A 6,712-nucleotide genomic window follows, 5' to 3' on the forward strand; every position below is an offset into this window, starting at 1 on the left:
GGAGATGAAGGCGTAGTCAAGCGTGTATGGGGAGCCGCTCGCTACCACTCGTAGTTGTAGCAGCACTTCACCTGTGGGGGAAGTGGAGGAGGTCAGAGAAGCAGGGAGGTGACATCTCCAACGCCATCGACATAGGCAGAGGGTGGCAAAGCGCATAAGGAGGAAGGGATGGAAACGTTGATGCCGTGAGGGCAATCCTACTCAACTCCTCTCGCGCCACTCCATCACCTCATCTTCCCGTACATCTTCTTCCTCTCGTCGCCACTATTTCCAACGCTTTTCCCTCGCACTAAGGGGATTTGAGGGTGGGTAAAGGCAGAGCGGCTACTGAGAGGTGGAGTGGTGGCAGCGAGGTGTCGACACTGCGAGGATGCGTAGAAGACAGCGACGGCTGCATGTGGGGAGGGGTCAGCGGCGGGAGGTCGGGCATGTGGCGGGAAGGCGAGCACACAGGGGCGGCATGATGGGGAATGGAGAGGGAGATATATTAGGGGAGGATCTGATTGTAGGGACACGATTCGATGTTTCTAGAAGGTCCTAGATGCAAATGCCCCGTAGAGAGATTTGGTTGCCAGTTTTACTTCATGGCGAGATAAAACAATCTATGTTTTATTGCTGACGTGGCTTGACAACAGATCAAGAAACCGACGGGATTTAAGGCTGTTTGTTTTGATTTCGGATGGTGGATTTCAGCTTTTACAATCTAAAGTTGAAACAAACAGATAATTTTTTGCCATAGCTTTTTACAATCTGTTTGTTGGATTGTGATAATCCAAGAAGGTGATTTTCCTTGATTTTCATAGATTATGAGAATCCATTTTACTGAATTCCCCATCAAAGTTTTTTTTAAATTCACAATCTAAAAACTTTTAACAATATAGATTTTTACGATACACAATATACAAGCTGCTTTTTAGAATCCTCAGCTGAAGCAAACTGGTCTTAGATAGTAAAGATAAAGATAAGGGTCCAAGGAACCAGAGTTTCGCTGAAGACCATTGGATCGAAACAAGAGGAAATATACTACAAAATTATCAATGTTGCAAGTGATAACTCTCTCACGAAAAAAGAAGAAAAAACCCAAACTGATAACGCTGCTAGTTTTCTGACGGTAGAGCAGGATACTCCACCATGGTCGATGCTTCAAGGTTTTTTTTTTTTTTTTTTTTTTTTTTTTTTTTTTTTTTGCGACGTCAGGCTTCATGTTACTTCAACATTCTTTCAATTGGGGCCGACTGCTTGTATGGTCAAATGTAATTCAGCTGCACTTCACATGAGGGAGATTTGTGTTGCCTTGCAGTAATCGCCGTCGTCGAATGTGACTTCTTGTGAATTGCAGTTGAAGAAAGTTAGGCCTCATCAGAATGACAATATCAAAAATTCTGAACAATTATTTAGGGTCTCTTTGCGCAGGATTATCAAAGCATAGGAACAGGAAAAATATAGGATTAGAGTTGTCTAGCATTTCGAATCCTATGGAATGGAAAACATAGGAAATCTGCAGGAATGATAGTTTGGATGGAGACAGGAATCAGAAGGACACGAAGGAAGTTTTCTGAGAGGTTGGACCTCATGTTAGAAATCTTCCAAAATTCCAATAAAACAAGCCATTCTATAGGAATTTTATAGGATTTCTAGAGGTTCAATCTTTTGTTCCAAATGACTCCATAGAAAATTTTCCTATAGGATTCGAATCCTATGAAATTCCTAAGTTTTTCCAATGTTCCAAACGGGACCTTAAGAGTTTAGGACAATCAAGGGAAATTGCAACTTCGCAGGTCCGGTGTCATAAATTGTTTTACTTTCCAATCATGAACACAAGTACCAAATGATTGGCTAGGAAACTGACCTTCTAATCAGTAGCTGCCAAAGTGCTAATCCTTAAAAGTACTAATGTTGTGCTTGTCAAAAAAAAAAAAAAGGCGAATGCTATTGGAGGAGAATCCAAGGAGGATCAAGATGAAGTACCAATAAATAAGAAGAGGTAGTGTCATCCAAATTCAAAAGAAGCAAGGCTTTGGTTGAGGATTTAATTGGGTCTTAGCATCGAAATACATCATCAAATGTAGAACTTGAAGCTAAATATATGCGTTTTGCCCTCAAATCACGGGCAACGCACCTGGATGATTCATAACAGCATCGTTGATCATCCAGCTTGAAATGTAAAAAGATGAATCATAGTGAAGAATGGAACAACAAAACATGACTACAACAAAACATTACACTACATTCCTTATTTTACAAAGGATTTGTAGGGTAGTGCCTCGCAGCACTTCTGATGACGAACGGGAGAAACGGTTACGAATGTCCTTGCTGAACCTTCCCATCGCCCTCTACACCGTCTTCCAGCAACATCTACCTCTCATCCTCATCATCCACCATGTAGCTTTCCCATTCTCTTCTGATTTCTAGCATGGGACGTCCCGGATTGGTGCTGGCTGTGTCCCTGATGGCAGCTTCTACAGCCTCCACCCTGCTTCTGGTGGCACCATCACAATAAATTACGACAATAAGGTGCTCCAGGCTTGCAAGGTTCTCAAAGCTGAACTCAAATCCCATCTTGGACACTGTTTCTTTTGCTCTAAATTCAAGATGTAACCTTTTGAGCTTCGGCATAGCTTCTTGTTCAGTCAGCATCCTTAGCCCACCTTCCCCGTAGGACCTGAAAATAAACTCCTTGAGGTAATGGAACTGTTGGCGACCGATGGTAAGTCTTTCACCAGGTGCTTCCAGCGAAGTCAGCATGACATAGAGCAGCGTGGGTATGGCCCCAAGGATGCAGAGATCTTCCTGTTTAACACTGGTAACACGGATGTCAAGGTGCGCAAGATTAACAAGAGACCGCATCCTCTGCGGAAGCCTACTAATATAACCCTGGTTGCCAAGCTTTCGGAGACATGGAGCATCACGGCACAATAGATCCATCAGTTTATTTGTCGAGTAATCATTACAGGCAATCTCGAGTGACTGAAGACCATGTTTACCCAACACAGTGAGAGATGACTCCAAAGCTTCCTGATACTTGCCCATGCCATGATCATCAAGTTCATTGCTGTCATGTAGTCCTATGTGAAGGACCCTTAGATTGGTCAACCATCTAAGCTGCTCCACAAATTTCACCGAGTTATAGGAGTAAGCATGTGACAGCATCCGTAAAGCTTGCAGATCCCCAATCTCATCAGGCAATCTTACATTAAAATCAACAAGTAGACGCACCAAAATTTTCAAACGACCTATGGTTGGTGGTAATTTTTCAATTTGGCTGCCATGTATATCCAGTGTTTGTAAATACTGTAGATCTCCGATTTGCTCCGGAAGCTCAGTAATACTAGGACAACCAATTTCCAAATACTTCAATTGGAAAAAGCTTCCAATATATTTAATATGTTGGTTACCAATGTCACATGTACATCGTAGAACCAATACTCTTAAAGAACGAAATATTGGCAGATGAAGTGCCTCCTTACCTACCACACGGAACCTAATAAGTGAACGAACCTACGAGCACTTGTTCATAATATCCTGCAGCAGTTCATTTCCCATAAAGTTGGATAGGAGAGAGAGCCGTCGAATCTTGTTAGCGGGACATTTGTTCACTTGCCCCTCCACTATTGTGACAAAGTTCTGCTCTGTGGACAATGATATGATAAGATCAAGCACCATGTCATGGATTCGACATGCTCTGGCCGTGCCATCAAACATTACATCAATTGGTTGTATCAAGCTTCTGTTGATAAGGTCATTAAAGTAGTTATCTCCTATTTGATCCAATGTTTGTCCCATCACATCTGGTATAAACCCCTCAGCTATCCATCTCCATATCAATTTTTCTCTTCTAATCTTACAGTCCTCTGGAAATATACTAAGGTATAAGAAGCAGGACTTCAGATGATACGGAAGATCATAATAGCTAAGCAACAGTATATCTTCAACTAGTTGTGAATTAAGTCCAGAAGCCATAGAATCTCTTACTTGCTCCCATTGGTCTCTTGCATGGGATTTGTTAGCTAGCAAACTAGCTATTGTATTTATAGCTAGTGGCAAACCTTGGCATTTTTGTATGATTGCCAGAGAAACTTCTTCTAGGTGAGGAGGGCAGGGATGCTGACTTTGAAAAACTCGTTTATAAAACAGCTTTTGGGAGTCCTGGTCACTTAGAGGTTGAATGTTGTGAATATATCCTTCAGAGCAGCATGAATTGGCTACACCAGAGTGTCTTGTAGTAGTAATTATTCTGCTGTGTAAGTTATTCTCAGGTAAAGCAGACTTCACAAATTCCCATGCAAGTGTGCTCCAAATATCATCAACAATAATTAAGTACCTATTTGGATATCAGAGGCGTTAGTTTGGTCAAACTAAAATAAAAAAATTCCTTTGCTACAACGATCGTATAGACATTCAGTTAGTACAGATCCACAGAAAAATTTAAGAGATACGAAAATACCAGTATACCGCTTCCTAACTTATCGGGAACATTAATTTTCAATTTATTAAAACTTGTAATGCTGGTATTACTGATGTTTTCTACACAGTACCGTCAAACAAGCACAAAATAGTATCATTGTCTTTTGCACTGACTGAATTTTGTGTTGTCTAAAGAGGGTAGACAGAGGTCTCTTTATGTAGCTGCATAATCTACGTGTTTTCTCCGCACATTAACATACATCAATTCAATACCATAATTTTGAGAATATTATGTACATTTTGGTAAATTTATAGTGAAAATTGATTGTTCTTAAGCTAATTGGATAAACTCATATGTTGCATATGATCAAGTGGACAGAGCTGACACTCTTATTTTGTGGATTTATTTTGTCTATCTATAATAATATGTGCTTACATTATTCTAAACTTAGGATTATTAAAACCAAACACTGCACTATTCTAGAAGACCCCTTCAACCTGATTCACCCAAATCTCATCTCACCTCCCCCGACGCTAACTGAGGTTTCCCTTCCTGACATATTTGCATATATTATGAGGAAGAATGCGATAGCGTGCCAATTATGCAGTAGCAAATAACTAATATAATTTCTCGTAGATTAACAATGGATTTATTTTTAGTGTAAACAAAAACAAAGGATTTTTTGACCTAAACAAAGGATTCTAAGATGAGACTTTTTACAAAAACAATGGATTTATCTAGAAAGACCAACTAGACAGGAGTATATACGCGCAAAAGATACTAGTTTTTCTTATGCGTACCTTTTATCCTGTAGGTATGCTCTGAGCTCATTTATAAGTTGCCGCTCATCACCTGATGCATCAATATTACTTCCTAATTCTTTAAGCAGATCACGCAATATCTTCTGTAAGATAGGATTCCGTGAAACCGGAACAAAAGCAGCGCAATCGAACTGGCCTTTGATTCTGTCATACACTTGGTTTGCAAGAGTTGTTTTTCCGAGGCCACCAAAACCGACAATAGACACCACTTTAAGTTGTTGTGTTGAGTCATCTTTCATCAACCACTCCATGACCTTCTTTATCGGAGCGTCGATACCAACAAGTTTCTCTGCTTCCACATAGAGCGCTGGCAATCGCGGATCAATTTCGACCTTGTTCCCATTGGCAACAGATTTATCATACTTGTACCTCAAGTGACGCTCACTCTCCTCAACCACACGAGCCTTGAGTTCTTGAATCTGGTTGGCAGTCTGGTAGCATGACCAAAGCTTTTTAATCTTATCAGCTATCTTCTTAACGAAACCGGCCTTAGCGTCACCACGATTCAGCTTGTGCATGAAGATGTCAATGCAGTCTTCAATATCATAGCTTAGCTCGCGTATATTGTCCCTCCAAACCTTGACCTGCGCGTCAAGCTTCTCCAACGATGCCAGTTTCTCAAGCAGGGCATTCATGCTTCTAAGCTCAGACCTCAGAAAAGTGATATCACTTTTCATACCTTCGAGGAGCACGTACTCCCCTTCAATCAACTCAGAGAGCTTGGTGAGTAGGAAGTTCATCACCCCTGTGGAAGCACTCACTAGTGGCTTAGCCATCTTCTCACCTACCAGATATGTGTGGAGGCGCAAACAATACTTCACTAACTCGGACAGATTCACCGTGAGACCGCCAGGGATGGAGCTCCCCTGGCTGCCGGACCTTCGTGCAGGTGCCCTCGTTATGGCCGCCGGAGTTGGAGAAGACTACGAGCGGACTTCTTAAGGCTCCATGCAAAAGACCTGCTTGCTGTGTTCTTGGCTGCTGGAGTTGTGATGTCCCCAAATGCGGAGCAGAGAAGGGGAGGGTTGACGGGAATTGTTTGTGGTCGTGAATTTTGTGCCGCGACAGTATTCTTGGCTGCTGCAATAATGGAGTCCCGAAAGTAATTTGGTGAAGGGGAGAACATGGTTGATGCTTTCTGGTTCTGTGGACATGATCTAGTGGCAGACCTGATGGACACTAATAGGATATTTCGTTGAAATTTCTGTGTGAAACAAATTCACGTGCGGAGGACCATTTTACAACCAGAGAATTTCATGGAAACGCACCCCGAGAAAGACGACTCCTCTCGCTTTCAAAATAAAAAAAGGACACCTCAGGGTTGCTGCCTTGCTGGACTCAGTTGATAACTCCGTCTTGACCGCGGTCCCTAGTATTAGAGTAGAAACATATGTAGACAAAGATGAACTCGAGATTCAGTTCATTGTATTGATCCTAGCTCTCTGTGTACATTTATACATGATGAATAGAAGACAGTTGCCGTCGG

General features: G+C 41.7%; 1 pseudogene; it reads right to left on the minus strand.

Annotated features, from left to right (window-relative positions):
- Positions 1-1,973: 1,973 nt before the first annotated feature.
- Positions 1,974-6,371, minus strand: LOC133906413 (disease resistance protein RGA5-like; annotated as a pseudogene).
- Between the last annotated feature and the right edge of the window lie 341 nt (positions 6,372-6,712).

This window comes from Phragmites australis, chromosome 23 (assembly GCF_958298935.1).
Source record: "Phragmites australis chromosome 23, lpPhrAust1.1, whole genome shotgun sequence".
Classification (NCBI taxonomy): domain Eukaryota; kingdom Viridiplantae; phylum Streptophyta; class Magnoliopsida; order Poales; family Poaceae; genus Phragmites; species Phragmites australis.